Here is an 18,308-nt window from a genome sequence, read left to right as displayed (position 1 = left end):
GACTGCTGACTCTACTTGCACTTTCATTGCTTAATGATGAAGGCTGTTTAAAATAATATTGTAATGCCAGACACGGTGGCTCATGCCTGTAATTCCAGCACTTTGGGAGGTTGAGGCGGGCAGATCACCAGAGGTCAGGAGTTCAAGACCAGCCTGCCCAACATGATGAAACCCATCTCTACTAAAAATACAAAAATTAGCCAGGCATGGTGGTGCACGCCTGTAATCCCAGCTACTCAGAGGCTGAGGCAGGGAGAATTGCTTGAACCCTGGAGGTGGAGGTTGCGGTGAGCCGAGATCGTGCCGTTGCACTCCAACCTGGGTGACAGAGCGAGACCTTGTCTCAAAAATAAATAAAATAAAATAATATTGTATCTAGATTTTCAAATCAGGTGTTTATGCAGGAAAAGACAATTGTTTTATTGGTTTTAGAAAACCAGCAAACCAAAGCAACAATAAAGATCCCTGAATACATTTTTTTCTTTAATTAATTAATTACTTGGGTCTTTCTGGTAAAATAAGATACTTCCTTGTTACCAAATGCCAGTTTTATCAAATGAAAAGGATTGTGTTCATAGATGATGGAGATAATCACCAGTTCTGATAGTTACTCTAAAAGATAAGACATAATCCTATTCAGCCAGGCCTAGTGAAAATCAGAAATACCGATGAAACTTGGACAAGTAGAGTAAGACTTTTGGTTTAAAACACCTTTGCAAATGGGTTTGGTATGTGTAGTATTTATGTGTGCTACCTGGGTTCTAAAGAATCCATACTATATGCTAATTTTTAAATTATATACATGGTACTTTTTAAGCCTCATAGGCTAGCCTACTGTCTTGCTGGCCTCCCTCCCTCTCTTCCTACAATAAATTGGCTAAAATAATGAGGTAATATCTAAGTCATTGTAGTCTAGGACTGAGTCATTGTTTTCTTTGAAAAGATTCCAGAATACTTTTGTATTTTCTTAAAGGTAACCTTTTTGCACTTGTTTTAAGGTATTGTTACTTGATTTACAGCCAATGAAATGGAACTGTTAAGTTTGTAAGCATCTTATATTTTTGAAGTGCTGATTGTATGTTCAATCTAATTCAATATTTATGGTCTAATATGTTCTAGGCTTTGGTGTAGGTGCTTGGGATATAATGATATATAACTCATAGTTCAGCCTTAAGTCTAAATATTTAGTATTTTGTCAATTTTTAAATTTAGTTTTTAAACACAGTTTTTAAAAATAAGTTTTTAATTTTGAGATAATTATAGATTTACATTCAATTGTAAGAAACAGTAATACAGAGAAATCCCTTGTACCCTTTACCCAGTTTCCCCTGGTAGAAATTTCTTCCAGAATCACGGTACAATATCACAACCAGGGTACTACTGACATTGAAACAGTTAACAGTAAAGTGGTACAGCCACTCTGAAAAATAGTTTGGCAGTTTGCCTAGGAGTACAGTTGCTAGGCCATATGGTAGTCACATGCTTACTTTTTAAAGAAACTGCAGTTTGTATTGATATACTATGGTGGAGGCCCAGGTTCCCCACGGGGTCCCCACTGACCTTGTTACTGGTCTGCAGGGATGAAATTCCTGGCTACCCTACTTAGCTTTCTCTGTCTTCACCTTGGAAGGGGTGTTGAGTGCCTAATTACAGCTTTGAGAGTTTGGAAATCTAGGCTCCCCACTTGGCCTTTACTAGAACGGGTAGGTTTTAAGCCACAGTATTTTCTTGGTGTTTGGCTGGAGTAGATTGGTTATTGTCTAAAACTTTTCTGTCTTGCTAGACTGCCACTTTCTTGGTCTTTTAGCTAAAGAAGGCTGACTTTTGTTGGGGCTTTTCTTTTTTTTTTTTGGGAGACAGAGGTCTTGCTTTGTCGCCCAGGCTAGAGTGCAGTGGTGTGATCTTGGCTCACTGCAACCTCTGCTTTCTGGGTTCAAGTGATTCTCGTGCCTCAGCTTCATGAGTAGCTGGGATTGCAGGAGTCCGCCACCATGCCCAGCTAATTTGTTTTTTGAGATGGAGTCTTTTTTTTGTTGTTGTTGAGATGGAGTCTCGCTCTGTTGCCCAGGCTGGGGTGCAGTTGCCGGATCTCAGCTCACTGCAAGCTCCGCCTCCCGGGTTTATGCCATTCACCTGCCTCAGCCTCCCAAGTAGCTGGGACTACAGGCGCCCACCACCTCGCCTGACTAGTTTTTTTTTTTTTTTTGTATTTTTTAGTAGAGACGGGATTTCACCATGTTAGCCAGGATGGTCTCGATCTCCTGACCTCGTGATCCGCCCGTCTCGGCCTCCCAAAGTGCTGGGATTACAGGCTTGAGCCATCGCGCCCGGCTGGGATGGAGTCTTAACACTGTTGCCCAGGCTGGTGTGCAGTGGCATGATCTCGGCTCACTGCAAACTCTGTCTCTCAGGTTCAAGTGATTCTCCTGCCTCAGCCTCCGGAGTAGCTAGGATTACAGGCACCCGCCACCATGCCTGGCTACTTCACTGTATTTTTAGTAGAGATGGGATTTCACTATGTTGGCCAAGCTGTTCTGGAACTCCTGACCTCATGATCCGCCCACCTCGGCCTCCCAAAGCGCTGGGATTACAGGTGTGAGCCACTGTGCCCGGCCTGCTCAGCTAATTTTTGTACTTTGGTATTTTTTTTTTTTTTTTTTTTTTGAGACGGAGTCTTACTCTTTCACCAGGCTGGAGTGCGGTGGCGCAATCTCGGCTCACTGCAGTCTCTACCTCCTGGGTTCAAGTGATTCTTCTGCCTTAGCCTCCTGAGTTGTTGAGACTACTGGTGCGTGCCACCACACCTAATTTTTGTATTTTTAGTAGAGACGGGTTTTCACCATGTTGACCAGGATGGTCTTGATCTCTTAACCTCATGGTCTGCCCCCCTCGGCCTCCCAACGTGCTGGGATTACAGGTGTGAGCCACTCTGCCTGGCCCAAATTTTTGTATTTTTAGTAGAGATGGGGTTTCACCATGTTGGCCAGGCTGGTCTCAAACTCCTGACCTCTAGTGATCTGCCCGCCTTGGCCTCCCAAAGTGCTGGCATTACAGGCAGGAGCCACCACACCCAGCCTTTATTTTTTTTAGAGACAGGATCTTGCTATGTTGCACAAGCTGTGGTGCAGTGGCTATTCACAGGTTTGTGAATATAGTACCCTGTATCCTCAAATTCCTGCCCTCCAGCAGTCCTCCCAGGGTAGCGAAGATTACGGGCATGCACTACTCTGCTCCCGGCTGGGACTTTTCCCTTCTGTATTTATTGATGTTTCTGGATTGCCAGCTTCATTAGTTCTAATTCTGGGATATATGAGGCAAAAAGAAAACCCAGGGAACTTGTCCCCGTATTATTCCTTGTGTGCTAAAGTCTCTAGCTGTTCCGCTTTCTTTCCACTTTTCAGAGCATAATGTTCAGGATTTTTAGTTGTACTGATGGCAAGAATAAGGAAAAAGCATGTCTACCCCATCTTCCCAGAAACAGAAGAGTTTTTGTGTATCTGTTTTTCTTTCTCTTTTTCCCGACCGGCAGTGGTTTGGATGTGTGTTTTTATTTTTAAAAATTTTTTTAATTAATTAATTTATTTATTTTTCAAAATGGAGTCTTGCTCTGTCATCCAGACTGGAATGCAGTGGTGTGATCTCAGCGCACTGCAACCTCTGTCTCCCAGGTTCAGGCAATTCTTCTGCCTCAGCTTCTGGAGTAGCTGGGATTACAGGCGCATGCCACCATGCCAGGCTAATTTTTATATTTTTAGTAGAGATGGAGTTTCACCCTGTTGGCCAGGCTGGTCTCAAACTCCTGACCTCATGATCCGCCCACCTTGGCTTCCCTAGGTGCTGGGATTACAGGTGTGAGCCACCATGCCTGGCCTGGATGTGTTTTTATCCAGGCATTTTTTTTTCTTTTTGCAAAACTTTTATTTAATGTAGAGAATTTAGAAACACAAACATTATATAAGAGAATAACATTTTCATATATATTCTTCTAGACATTTCCTGTGAATATATATACATATTTTTCTTGTGAAAACAAGAACTATATATACTATTCATGAACTTTTTGCTCAATATATTGTAAGCATCATTCTTTGTTAATAAATACATGAATATAGCATCACTTTGGTATCAGGTTGTAATATGCACATTCTGGAGATCGTTGATATGTGTTACTCCCCTAGGTCGAGTGCCTGAGAGACAGTTCATGTACAAATAAATGACATACTTTTTCATATGAGTCTCATAGTTCAGATGTCACTTATATACTAGAGACAGAAGTAAATCAGATTTAGTCATTAGTTTTAGAAACACTGGGTGTTTGGGTAGGTATTTAGATTTTAAAGTTTAAAAATAAAATGAAAACGAAAGTGTTCACGTGACTTTACAAATGCTATTTTGATTAAAATTCTTTTTCATATTTTCCATAATATTATAAGAAGGGTCATTATACTTTTCAGAAGAACATTTGAGATAATAATGGCTTTCTTGTTTGTTCTTGGAGGAAATAGGAGATACTAGCAGTGTTTGTTTCAATGAACCCTAGCATTAGTTTTCTGCTGGAACTTGCAAAACAGAAACCAGAATGACTTAAATCTTTTCCATAGTACAGTTTTTTCTAATTGCTATGAGGTATACTTCCAGATGTTCAGATTTATTGGGAAATTTAGATTTCATAGCTTAGGATTTTTGGTGTTAGCTATTCAGATTGATGCATCAGGTCTAATTAAAAATTATACTCAATCTTATTTTCTTGTACTTTATGTTATATTTTTCTTACAGTGTGAGTAGCTGCAGTATAACTCAAAACCAGTAATTGTAAAACCACTTTGTAAATGAGCATAGAAGCAAAAGCATATAATATTTGGAGTTTTAGTTTCTGTTTCTTTAAAGGTGAAGGTACTTATGTCATAATTTGTTTAGGAAGCTATCCTTTCAACTTAACACGGAGTTGAAATTGAAATGTGTTCTTAGACATAAATTTGAGATGTGTTATTGAACATATTTAACACGTTATCAGTTTTCATATTTTTCCAAGCAGTTAACCATTGGGTAGTGCACAGCAAGCGCATTCTCCTCTTGGCCAGTCTGTGCATCTTCTAGTTTGAGATGTTCATCACTGTCTGGCTGTGAACCCCAAATGTCCTCCTGGTGATCCTGGAAGGTATTTTAGAATAGTTTTGGCTTTCTGCTTTTGATTCTAATTTATGAGATCTGGAGTGGAGTCCAGAATCTGAATTTTAAAAAGAATAGCTCTATTGAGATATAATTTATATAACATACAGTTCAGCCACTTTAAGTATACAGTTCATTGGTTTTCAGTATTTTCACAGTTGTGCATCCATTACCACAATCAGTTTTAGAATATTTTCATTACTTGAGCTGGACGCGGTGGCTCACACCTGTAATCCCAGCACTTTGGAAGGCTGAGGCAGGTGGATCACTTGAGGCCAGGAGTTCAAGACCAGCCCAACCAACATAGCGAAACCCTGTCTCTCCTAAGAATACAAAATATTAGCTGGGCATGGTAGTCCACACCTATAATCTCAGCTACTCGGGCGGCTGAGGCACGAGAATAGCTTGAACTGGGAGGCGGAGGTTGCAGTGAGCCAAGATCGCGCCACTGTACTCCAGCTTGGGTGACAAAGTGAGAATCTGTCTCAAAAAAACAAAAACAAAACCAAAAAACCCACCCTGTTCTCCTTAGCTACTCCTTCACCTAATCCTTCCATTTCCCTGCATTCCCAATCCCTAGATTTTTATGGTGTGTGGTTCTCAGTGGGGGTAGGGGTAGAGTTGTGATTTTGCCCCTTAGGGGACATTTGACAGTGTCTGGAAACATTTCTCATGGGTCACAACTGGGAAGGTGCTATTGGCATGCTGTTAAACATCTTCCAGTTTAGGGGACAACCTCTCATAACAATTACCTTGTCCAAAATTTCAGTAGTAAAGGTGTTCAGAAACTCTGGAAGAGAATTAGACTAAACAAATTGCAAGATCAAGTTTTTAGCCCTCACATTGGCAGCAGGATATTATCTTACATGGTTGATTTATAATTTATGTAAAATCCTTTGGGGATATACAGATGAATAGAAAAAAGAGTCTTAGGGACCTAAGGGACTCAGTTTAGTCTGGAATAGTACGATGTCCTGTGGAAGCCATGAACCCTAGTCCAGAGCCTGGGATGTAGTTGTTGAATGAACATGATATGTGGTGGTAGTTTGAACTAAAATGATTCTTAGTTATTTTATAATTGATGAATATCTAGATTGGTAGACTTCACATTGCTGTATAGACTATTCCCTCTTTTAATTCTCCTATCTTGCCAAAATCAATAACCATAAAAAAGAATGTGTACAAGAATCTGATTTTTATAGTTTATTTCAAAGAAATTATTTAAGAGTCTCAATGGTGCTATAAAGAAATTAAAGACTGGCTGTGGTTTGGTTCACTTGAAAAGGATATATGGGTCTGAGTGTGTATGTTTAATTTTTTAAATTTTCTTTTGTTTTTGTTTTGAGACAGAGTCTTGCTCTGTCTCACTGCAGCCTCCGCCTCCCAGGTTCAAGCATTTCTCCTGCCTCAGCCTCCTAGTAGCTGGGATTACGGGTGCTCGCCACCATGCCCGGATAATTTTTGTATTTTTAGTAGAGACGGGGTTTTGCCATGTTGCCCAGGCTGGTGTTGAACTCCTGATCTCAGGTGATCCATCCACCTTGGCCTCCCAAAGTGCTGGGATTACAGGTGTGAGCCACCGCACCCAACCTAAGTGTGTGTGTGTGTGTGTGTGTGTGTGTTGAAATTGGTTTTCAAAGGTGATTTGATTAGCATTTGAACAGACTGTGAATCCAGGATGTTTGTGTTCCCTTCCCTCATTCTTCCATTCTTTTCTCTGTCAATTTTTGTACCGCGATATATGAGGGATTAAAGAAAAGTCTTTTAGAATAGTTTTGACTTTCTGCTTTTTTTTTTTTTTTTTTTTTTTTTGGAGACAGAGTTTTACTCTTGTTGCCCAGGCTGGAGTGCAATGGCACAATCTCAGCTTACCGCAACCTCCGCCTCCTGGGTTCAAGTGATTCTCCTGCTTCAGCCTCCTGAGTAACTAGGATTACAGGTGCCCACCATCACACCCGGCTAATTTTTGTATTTTTAGTAGAGACAGGGTTTCTCCTTGTTGGTCAGGCTGGTCTTAAACTCCTGACCTCAGGTGAGCTCCCTGCCTTGGCCTCCCAAAGTGCTGGGATTACAGGTGTGAACCACTGAGCCCAGCCTATTTCTTTTTTTTTTTTTTTTTTTTTGCTTTTTTTTTGAGATAGAGTTTTGCTCTGTCACCCAGGCTAGAGTGCTGATCTCAAACTCCTGACCTCATAATCCACCCGCCTTGGCCTCCCAAATTGCTGGGATTACAGGTGTGGGCCACTGCACCCAGCCAAAAATTTTTAATTTAATTTAATTTTTTTTTTTTCCCCCCAGACGAAATCTCACTCTGTTGCCCAAGATGGAGTGCAGAGGTGTGATCTCGGGTCACTGCAACCTCCACCTCTGAGGTTCAAGCAATTCTACTACCTCAGCCTCCTGAGTAGCTGGGACTACAGGCACGCACCACCATGCCCAACTATTATTTTTTTGTATTTTTAGTAGAGACAGGGTTTCACTATGTTGACCAGGCTGATCTCGAACTCCTGACCTCGTGATCCGCCTGCCTTGGCCTCCCAAAGTGCTGGGATTACAGGTGTGAGCCACCGCGCCTGGCCTTAATTTAATTTTTACTAGTCAATTTTCTTTCTTTTTTTTTTTTTAGTAGACCTGGTCTCGCTCTGTCACCCTGGCTGGAGTGCAGTGGTGCCATCATGGCTCACTACAGCCTGAACTCCTGGGCTCAAGTGATCTTCCCACTTCATCTCCCAAGTAGCTGGGTCTATAGGTATGCACTACCATGCCCAGCTGATTTTTGCGTTTCTTGTGGAGACAGGGTACGGCTATGTTACTCAGACTGGTGTCTCAAACTCCTAGGCTCAAACGATCCTTCTGCCTTGGCCTCCTGAAGTGCTAGGATTATAGACTCTGGGTCCACCTGACAGTTTCTTTAAAAATTAAACATATACTTACCATACTACCCAGAAATCACTCCTTTGGTTATTTACTCCAAATAAGATAAAATATATGTTCACTTAAAAACTTGTACATAATTGTTCGTAGCAGACTTATTCAAAACAGCAAAATGTGAACCAACCCAAATGTTTTGTCAACAAGTGTAAAGCAAAACATGTGACATCCATAGCATGGAATACTACTGAGCAATCAAAAGGAACAAGCAAGCTATAGATAACATGCAGCATCTTGAATAGACTACAAGGGTAATGTGCTTAGTGAAAAAGCTAATCTCAAAAGGTCACGTACTATATAGTTCCATTTATATGACATTCGCAAAATGACAAAACTGTAAAGATGGAGAATAGATTAGTGATTGCCAGGGGACGGGGGGGTGGAGGGGCTGTAAATATAGAGAGGTAGCGGAACAGTTCTATATCTTGATTGCAGTGGTGGTTGTAAAAATCTATACATCTGGCCGGGCGCGGTGGCTCACGCCTGTAATCCCAGCACTTTGGGAGGCCGAGACGGGCGGATCACGAGGTCAGGAGATCGAGACCATCCTGGCTAACACGGTGAAACCCCGTCTCTACTAAAAAATACAAAAAACTAGCCGGGCGAGGTGGCGGGCACCTATAGTCCCAGCTACTCGGGAGGCTGAGGCAGGAGAATGGCGTGAACCCGGGAGGCGGAGCTTGCAGTGAGCTGAGATCCGGCCACCGCACTCCAGCCTGGGTGACAGAGCGAGACTCCGTCTCAAAAAAAAAAAAAAAAAAAAAAAAAATCTATACATCAGACAAAACTGCATAGAAATACACAAATGCAGGTTAAAAAAAATAGTGAAAACTGAATAAAGTCTGTAGTCTAGTTAACAGTTATGTATCAATGTCATAATGTTTGAGACCAGTCTGGGCAACATAGTGAGACCCTGTCTTTACAAAAAATTTAAAAAATTAGCCCAGTTTGGCAGCATGCACCTGTGGTCTCGGCTACTCTGGAGGCTGAAGTGGGAGGATCGCTTGAGTCCTGGAGGTTGAGGATGCAGTGAACCTTGACCCTGCCACTGCACTCTAGCCTGGGTGACAGAGTGAAGACTTTGTCTCAAAAAAAATAAAATAAAAGGATAATTGAGATCTGGATCTACCTGATGAAAAGTGTGTGTTCTTTGAACAGTGCCATGCAGTCTTGCCTGGTAATTCCTTTTAGGCCTTTACTTGGTTCTTAAATACTAGATGTTGCCAAATATGTGATGCTACTTTTACTAGGTGTGGTTAGGAGGCACAGCATCCAAAGCAAGGACATGAGATTGTAATACAAGGAAGGTGATGGTTTGCTCCATTGTCTGTGGCTTTCTTATGTTGTTGTAATGGGAGCTTATCAGTGTGCACCATGATCAGGTTACAGCATCAGGAGGAGCCCTACAACCTGTTTTAGATTCACAGTTAATATTGTCTGCTTTTTTCTTTGTTCTTGTCATTTTCTTTTCTCTTTTGTATTTTTTCTTTCTCTCTCTCTCTTTAAAAGATGAGGGTCTAGATACATTGCCCAGTACAGTAGCTATTCACAGGCATAATCATAGCTCATTGCAGCCTTGAACTCCTGGACTTAAGCAATCCTTTCTGTCTCATCCTTCCAAGTAGCTGGAACTATAGGCTATGTGCCACTGTGCCAAACATCTCTCTCTCTCTCTTTTTTTTTTTTTTAAGTGACAGAGAAACCACAAATGTGTTTTTTAAAGAACAAGCATTTTTTCAAATACCAAATATTTGTTTGGCTGATGTCAGGCATCACTAGGAGTTTCCTTTTGTTGACAAATTCAAGAGACATCATTCCAAATGAAATTTTATTTTGAAAGTGAATTTTGTGAAAACCAGTGCTAAGAAAGTAACAAAATGAATGAACACCAAAACACCCACGTGTTTACAAGGAAACAAGGAAACATTGAGTTAAAATAAGTAATTGTGTCTGCTTGACAGATGTTGGGTTTTCTTTCCTTCTTGGATTACTGTGTTTCCTCAATCTGTAGGTTTCGTTTCATCTTTTAAAATAGTAGCCATCTTTTGACTCCTTATAAGTTATGTTGGGCCAGGTCACCTTACCACATGAATTCCCTCCCCACTTTGCTTGGTATTTGATACTCTGCTTTCAGCCACCATGGCTTCCTCCCCACCCCTAAACGAGGACTCTGATCTTGCTCTGCTTGCTCTACCCTACCTGATGGCTTTAGGCCAAATTGTTTAGGCTGACAGGACTCAGATTTTATTTTTGGGGAGATAATTCTGATGACCATATGGAGAGATAATTCTGGTGACCATATGGAGAGCTGCGTGAGAGACTGTCAGTGTTCAGCTGAGTCTAGTGCAGAATCTAGGTGAGGGGAGAGGGTTTGAACCAAGGTACATGGGGATGGATAAGGAAGACTAAGCACTCTACAGATAATGATGATAATATGATTAATTTTATAGGTTAAAATTTACTGAACACTTGCCATCCCTCATAACAACCTCATGATTGAAGGTCTTAACATTTTTATTTTACAGATGAGGAAACAGTCATGGAGATATTACATACCTTGCCCAAATTTACCTAACTCAACAGAGGAAAAGCAAGGATAGGAATTCAGGCAGTCTGATTTTAGAACCTATGCTTTTGACCATTATACTAGCTGGGGGCTTTATTTATTTATTTATTTATTTATTTATTTTTTTTGAGACGGAGTCTCGCTGTGTCTCCCAGGCTGGAGTGCAGTGGCGTGATCTTGGCTCACTGCAAGCTCCGCCTCCCGGGTTCACGCCATTCTGCCGCCTCAGCCTCCCAAGTAGCTGAGACTACAGGCGCCCGCCACCACGCCCGGCTAGTTTTTTGTATTTTTAGTAGAGACGGGGTTTCACCATGTTAGCCAGGATAGTCTCGATCTCCTGACCTCGTGATCCACCCGCCTCGGCCTCCCAAAGTGCTGGGATTACAGGCTTGAGCCACCGCGCCCGGCCGGGCTTTATTTTTTCACTTAGAATTGTTCAACAATGAAAGAGCCTCCCTGTGAAGTAATGTGGGCATCACTTGAAATGGTCAGGCAGGAAGTAGACGGGTCATCAGTATCTACATCAAGGGTCCACATACACACTGTGGCTAGATTATTGCGAAGAAGGCTTTTAAGTTCTGTGATTTTAAGATGTGATATACAGGGTGTTGTTGCTTTATGTGGTTCTTATATACACACATTTCACTTACCATGGTATGGTTACATAATACCAATTCCCTAATAACATGGCTTAAATTTTACACAGCATATTAACTGTGAATAATTGTATAAAGTACAAAATTCACTGCCAGCTCTTCTGTCTACAAGTCACTACGTAAGTAACAATTATGCAAAGCATGTATTTGTGTTGCCTCCTTGTCTCCCAGTGATAAATCTATGTGATAGTTAACAAAAATAGATAACCGATAGAATTGGCCAAAAAAGATGAAATTTCAGCAAAAAACCAAAAAGTAACAACAATGGAAGTGAAATTCAAATTGAACTCAAATGGAGTTACAGAAGAAATAGATCACTGAGGGAATGCTGATGCTCCCATTCAAAAGACTTTGGATATGTAGCCAAAATAACTTAGTGAAGGTGAACTCATCTACATAAATGAATAAAGTGGCTTGGTAAAAAAAAAAAAAAAGAAGTAATGCTGGCAAGAAATTTCATAGTGAAATAACTCTAGAAGGTATTCTGTGATATTGAAGTATAAAACATAAAGTATATGATGCTATTCCAGACTCAGAAAGGAGTGTGACAGTTGGCTAAGGCATAGAAAAGATGTTTATTGCGGCCCGGCACTGTGGCTCATGCCTGTAATCCCAGCACTTTGGGAGGCCAAGGCGGCGGATCACAAGGTCAGGAGATCGAGACCATCCTGGCTAACACGGTGAAACCCTGTCTCTACTGGGGAAAAAAAAAAAAAACTAGCCGGGTGTGGTGGTGGGCGCCTGTAGTCCCAGCTACTCGGGAGGCTGAGGCAGGAGAATGGTGTGAACCCGGGAGTTGGGGATTGCAGTGAGCCGAGATCGAGCCACTGCACTCCAGCCTGGGCGACAGAGTGAGACTCCGTCTCAGAAAAAAAAAAAGAAAAGATGTCTATTGCACATCATAAATTGTATGATAAAAATGTAAGCACTATTTAAACTACTAATACATTTTTTCAAAGAAAGTAAACATTATAATTTTCAATATTTCTGTGTTCTCTAGTGCAGTGCTCCTCAACCTTTTTAGCACTGGTTTAGTGGAAGACAATTTTTCCACGGAAGGGGACGTTGGGGTAGGGCATGGTTTCGGGATGAAACTCTTCCACCTCAGAAGATCATCAGGCATTGGATTCCCATAAGGAGTGCACAGCCTAGATCCCTCGCATGCACAGTTCACAGTAGGGTTTGTGCTCTTCTGAGAATCTAATGCCACTACTGATGTGACAGGCGGAAATGCTCGCTTGCCCTTTGCTCACCTGCTGCTTTAGTGCATTAATGATTAGTTTTCCTGTTCTTTTAATTTTCCTATAATTATAACTGACAGAGTTTTTAATGTTTCAGTGAATTTTTTTTTTTTTGATACTGAGTCTCACTCTGTCACCCAGGCTGGAGCGCAGTGTTACGATCTCTGCTCACTGCAGCCTCCGCCTCCTGGATTCAAGCGATTCTCCTGCCTCAGCCTCCCGAGCAGCTGGGATTACAGGCATGCACCACCATGCCTGACTAATTTTTTGTATCTTTAGTAGATGGGGTTTCACCATGTTGGCCAGGCTGGTCTTGAACTCCTGACCTCAGGTAATTTGCCTGCCTCAGCCTCCCAAAGTGCTGGGATCACAGGTGTGAGCCACTGTGTCTGACCTCAACACATTTTTGCTTTTTTTGCAGATAGGATCTCGCTCTGTTGCCCAGGCTGGAGTGCAGTGGTGCAATCTCAGCTCACTGCAGCTTCTACCTCCCGGATTCAAGCAGTTCTCCTGCTTCAGCCTCCTAAGTAGCTGGGATTACAGGTGTGCGCCACCACCCCTGGGTAATTTTTATTTTATTTTTTAAATTATTTTTTGAAATGGAGTCTCACTATGTCACTTAGGCTGGAGTGCAGTGGCGCAGTCTCAGCTCACTGCAACCTCTGTAGTGAACCCCTCCTGGGTTCAAGTGATTCTCCTGCCTCAGCCTCCTGAGTAGCTGGGATTACAGGCGTGTGCCACCACGCCTGGCTATTTTTTGTATTTTTAGTAGACATGAGGTTTCGCCATGTTGGTCAGGCTGGTCTCGAACTTCTTCTGCCCACCTCGGGCTCCCAGTGCTGGGATTACAGGCATGAGCCACTGTGCCCGGCCCAGAATTTTTTAAAAAAGTACAGAGCAGCTAGGTGCAATGGCTCAGGCTTGTAATCCCAGCACTTTGGGAGGCTTAGGCGGGCAGATCACGAGGTCAGGAGATCGAGACCATCCTGGCCAACATGGTGAAACCCCATCTCTACTAAAAATACAAACATTAGCTGGGTGTGGTGGCACGTGCTTGTAGTCCCAGCTACTCAGGAGGCTGAGAATCGCTTGACCCCAGGAGGTAGAGATTGCAGTGAGCTGAGATCACGCCACCGCACTCTAGCCTGGCCACAGAGTGAGACTCCGTCTCAATTAAAAAAAAAATTTTTTTTTCAGAGCAATTGCAGTTTTTCTCATTAATTATTATGATCACTTTGCATGGTTTCAGCCTGCATTCTCACTTTTATGGTTTTGCAGTATCGTGTAAAATGAAAGCTGCCTGTTGGTAAACTGTGGAAAGTTTAATTTTTCTTCTTAGCTTTTGGGGCACCCCCTAACAAGCCTTTTCTTGCAAGAAGTTTGTATATGCATCTCTCACAAAGTATGTTTCTTTTGACAAGTTTTGCTTTTAAAAAACTTGGACTGACTGAAAATAATATTTGTAGAAAATATTCTAAAAGTAATGCAAAAAGGAAATATCCTTAAAGCTAGTATTAAGAATAATTTCATAGGAAGGAAGTTTCATGTGTTTGGTGTTATCTCTCTTTTTGGTAACAGTTTTGTTGAGGTATATTTTATATACCATACAATTCACCCATTTAAAGTGTACAGTTCAGGCCAGGTGTGATGGCTCATACCTGTAATCCCAGCACTTTGGAAGGCCGAGGCAGGTAGATCACTTGAGGCCAGGAGTTTGAGACCAGCCTGACCAACATGGCAAAACTCCATCTCTACTAAACATACAAAAATTAGCCGGGCATGGTGACGTGTGCCTGTAATCCCAGCTACTCGGAAGGCTGAGGCACGAGAATCACTTGAACTCAAGAGGCGGAGGTTGCAGTGAGCCGAGATCATTGCCATTGCACTCCAGCCTGGGTGACAGAGAAAGACTCCATCACAAAATAAATAAATAAATAAATAAATAAATAAATAAATAAATAAAATGTACAATTCAGTGTTTTTTGATATATTCACAGACATGTGCACCATTAGTGCAGTAAAGTCTAAAACATCTTCATGACCCCCAAAAGAAATCCCATGTTCTTTATCACTCCCTAATACAATCAACCCCAAGCCCCAGACAACCATGAATCTACTTTATGTATAAATTTACCTACTCTGGATGTTTTATATACACAGATTAATATAGTAGATGGTCTTTTATGACTGTTTTCAGGGTTCACCCATCTTGTAGCATGTATTAGTACTCTACTCCCTTTTATGGCTGAATAATATTCCATTGTATGTATGTACCTCATTTATCATTTTTTTGTTGAGGAACATTTGGGTTATTTCTGCTTTTTTTTTTTTTTTTTTTTTTTTTTTTTGAGACGGAGTCTTGCTCTGTCGCCCAGGCTGGAGTGCAGTGGCCGGATCTCAGCTCACTGCAAGCTCCGCCTCCCGGGTTCACGCCATTCTCCTGCCTCAGCCTCCCAAGTAGCTGGGACTACAGGCGCCCGCCACCTCGCCCGGCTAGTTTTTTTTGTAGTTTTAGTAGAGACGGGGTTTCACTGTGTTCACCAGGATGGTCCTCCTGACCTCGTGATCCACCCGTCTCGGCCTCCCAAAGTGCTGGGATTACAGGCTTGAGCCACCGCGCCCGGCCTATTTCTGCTTTTATATGGTAACTCTGTTTAACCTTTTGAGGAGCTGCCAGACTTTTTCAGCTGGCTGCACCATTTTATGTTCTCATTAGCAGTATATGAGGGTTCCAGTTTCCTCCACATCTAAAACACTTGCCATTCATTATCTGTCTTTTTTATTTTAGTCATCCTACTGGGTGTAGTATCTCATTGTGGTTTTGACTTTCATTTTTCTGGTGACTAATGTGTTTATTGACCATTTGTATATTATCTTTGGAGAAATGTCCAGATTCTTTGTCCATTTTTTAATTAATTTGTCTTTTTATTATTAAAAAGTTTTAATTATGCCAGAGTTTTTGGTATTTTAGATACAGGTGTGTGTGAAAAAAACAAACTCCGTTTCTCCTACTGCTGGTATTCTCATAGCACCCTTCTGAAAACAGATGTGTGGGGGTTTATCCCCACCAGCAAGCAAGCAAACAGTCATTTCTGCAGCTGCCAGCCGCTCAATTCTGACATAATCATCCTGGAGATAGCAACAAGATTCCACAGGTTGAGGGCTCAGTTTCCAAGACTGCCTCTCCCCACACTTCACATGCCAGTTGTAAGCTCCAGCTTATTTTACCTGTGCTTCTGACTGACTGGCTATAAATTGGCATTCCCATTTATAGCCATGGACTTAACTTGCTAGAGCAGCTCACAGAACTCGGAAACACATATTTACCAGTTTATTACAAAGGATATTTTAAAAGATACAAATAAATAGCCAGCTGAAGAGATATATAAGACAAGGTCTGGGAAGGTCCTGAGTGAAGGAGCATCTCTCCTGGTGGAATTGGGGTGTGCTACCCTCCCAGGACTTTGTCTATGCTTATGCTAGTACCACATTGTCTTGACTATTATAGTTTTCTGTAGTATGTTATGAAATTGGGAAGTATGCGTCCGTCAACCTTGTTTTTATTTCAGGGTTGTTTTGGCTATTCTGGGTCCCTTGAATTTCTATATGAATTTTAGGATTGATTGTCAATTTCTACAAAAAAGCTTGGTGTGATTTTTGTGTATTTTTTTGGACACAGGATCTCACTCCATCACCCAGGCTGAGATGGGGTTTTGCCATGTTGCCCAGGCTGGTCTTGAACTCCTGGGCTCAAGTGATATGCCCACTTTGGCCTTCCAAAGTGTTGGGATTACAGGTGTGAGCCACTGTGCCTGAATCTGTAGATCAGTTTGGGAAGAGTTGTCATCTTAGCAATGTTAAATCTTCTGATCCATGAACTTGGATGTCTTTCCATTTAAATCTTCCTTAATTTCTTTCAGGAATTCTTTTTGTATTTTTCAGAGTATAAATTGTTCACTTCAGCCAGGCACGGTGGCTCATGCCAGTTATCTCAGCACTTTGGGAGGCCGAGGCAGGTGGATTACCTGAGGTCAGGAGTTTGAGACTAGCCTGACCAACATTATGAAACCCCATCTCTCCTAAAAATACAAAAATTACCCAGGCCTGGTGGCATGTGCCTGTAATATCTGCTACTCAGGAGGCTGAGGCAGGAGAATTGCTTGAACCCGGGAGGGGGAGGTTGCGATGAGCTGAGATCGCACCATTGCACTCCAGCCTGGGCAGCAAAAGCAAAACTCCGTCTCAAAATAAATAAATAAATAAATAAATAAATTGTTCACTTCTTTTAAGTATTTTTTTATGCTATTTTAAGCAGAACTGTTTTCTTTTCTTTTTTTTTTTTTTTGAGATGGAGTCTCGCTCTGTCGCCCAGGCTGGAGTGCAGTGGCCGGATCTCAGCTCACTGCAAGCTCTGCCTCCCGGGTTCACGCCATTCTCCTGCCTCAGCCTCCTGAGTAGCTGGGACTACAGGCGCCCGCCGCCTCGCCCGGCTAGTTTTTTGTATTTTTTAGTAGACGGGGTTTCACCGGGTTAGCCAGGATGGTCTCGATCTCCTGACCTTGTGATCCACCCGTCTCAGCCTCCCAAAGTGCTGGGATTACAGGCTTGAGCCACCGCGCCCGGCCCAGAACTGTTTTCTTAATATCATTTTTGGATTGCTGACGCAATTACTTAGTGCATTTAAAATACGATTTTGTTGGCTGGGCGTGGTGGCTTACACCTGTAATCCCAGCACTTTGGGAGACCAAGGTGTACAGATCACCTGAGGTCAGGAGTTCAAGACCAGCCTGGCTAACATGGCAAAACCCCGTCTCTATCAAAAATACAAAATGGCTGATGCGGTGGCTCACGCCTTTAATCCCAGCACTTTGGGAGGCTGAGGTGGGCGGATCACAAGGTCAGGAGTTTAAGACCAGCCTGGCCAATATGGTGAAACCCTGTCTCTACTAAAAATACAAAAATTAGCTGGGTGTGGTGGCGCATGCCTATAGTCCTAGCTATGCAGGAGGCTGAGGCAGGAGAATTGCTTGAACCCGGGAGGCAGAGGCTGCAGTGAGCCGAGGTTGTGGCACTGCACTCCAGCTGGGCAACAGAGTGAGACTCTGTCTTACAAAATTTTAAAAAATACGATTTTGTCAAATTTAAAACCTTAAGATCCTATTGGCTTGCAATAGCAAGGAGTAGAAGTGTGGATTGTAGGATGCTCTTATGAAAGCTTTATTTCGTCAATGGCTTTTAAGCACTTTGGGGTCAGACTTTGAGCTGTTAGTGATTGTTTTTGAGCTGTAGTCCTTAGAGATTCCAAACTGATGACTGCATATGTCACTTGTATAGTCAATGTGACTGGTTTTCAAAAGCCCTTTCAGTTACAGAGCAAATGACTGGGCAACAGAAATGCCTTTCATTTATATCATTCTTCTGTTTTCTTGGTGCAAAGGGCTGTAGTTAAGAGGAACAGTTAGATTTTAGTGGCTTACCAAGTTGCTTTAGAGGAAGCCTATGAAAGGACTGTTGAGCTAAACAATGTTCAGATGAAAAACCAGTCCGTTAGCAGCACAGAGTCCTCTTGCAGGTACTTTGCTTAACCTTTAACTTAGTGTAAGAAGAGTTCAAGCTATGACTTTTGAGATTAAATCTTAAATTGTGTAAGTATGTTTCTAGTAAGGATTGTTTTATCATCTGTATCAGAACCATTTGGACTCCTTTAAAATGCAGATTTCTGGACCCCTACCCAGATTTACTTAA

At 42.1% G+C, this 18,308-nt stretch overlaps 1 protein-coding gene across 5 annotated transcripts in view; it reads left to right on the top strand.

Annotated features, from left to right (window-relative positions):
• Positions 1-18,308, top strand: part of LOC105480390 (microtubule associated protein 4) — a 230,273-nt gene that overhangs the window by 28,864 nt on the left and 183,101 nt on the right. The window contains exon 1 of one of the 5 annotated variants that reach the window (XM_071091603.1): positions 12,985-13,106. The exons of the other annotated variants lie outside the window; for them this stretch is intronic. The gene's annotated coding sequence lies outside the window, so the exon portion shown is untranslated. Of the gene's footprint in view, positions 1-12,984; positions 13,107-18,308 lie in introns of those variants that run through there. 5 annotated transcript variants of the gene reach the window in all.

Source organism: Macaca nemestrina, chromosome 2 (assembly GCF_043159975.1).
Source record: "Macaca nemestrina isolate mMacNem1 chromosome 2, mMacNem.hap1, whole genome shotgun sequence".
In the NCBI taxonomy this organism is placed as follows: Eukaryota; Metazoa; Chordata; class Mammalia; order Primates; family Cercopithecidae; genus Macaca; species Macaca nemestrina.
This window is presented reverse-complemented; position numbering and strand designations above follow the sequence as displayed.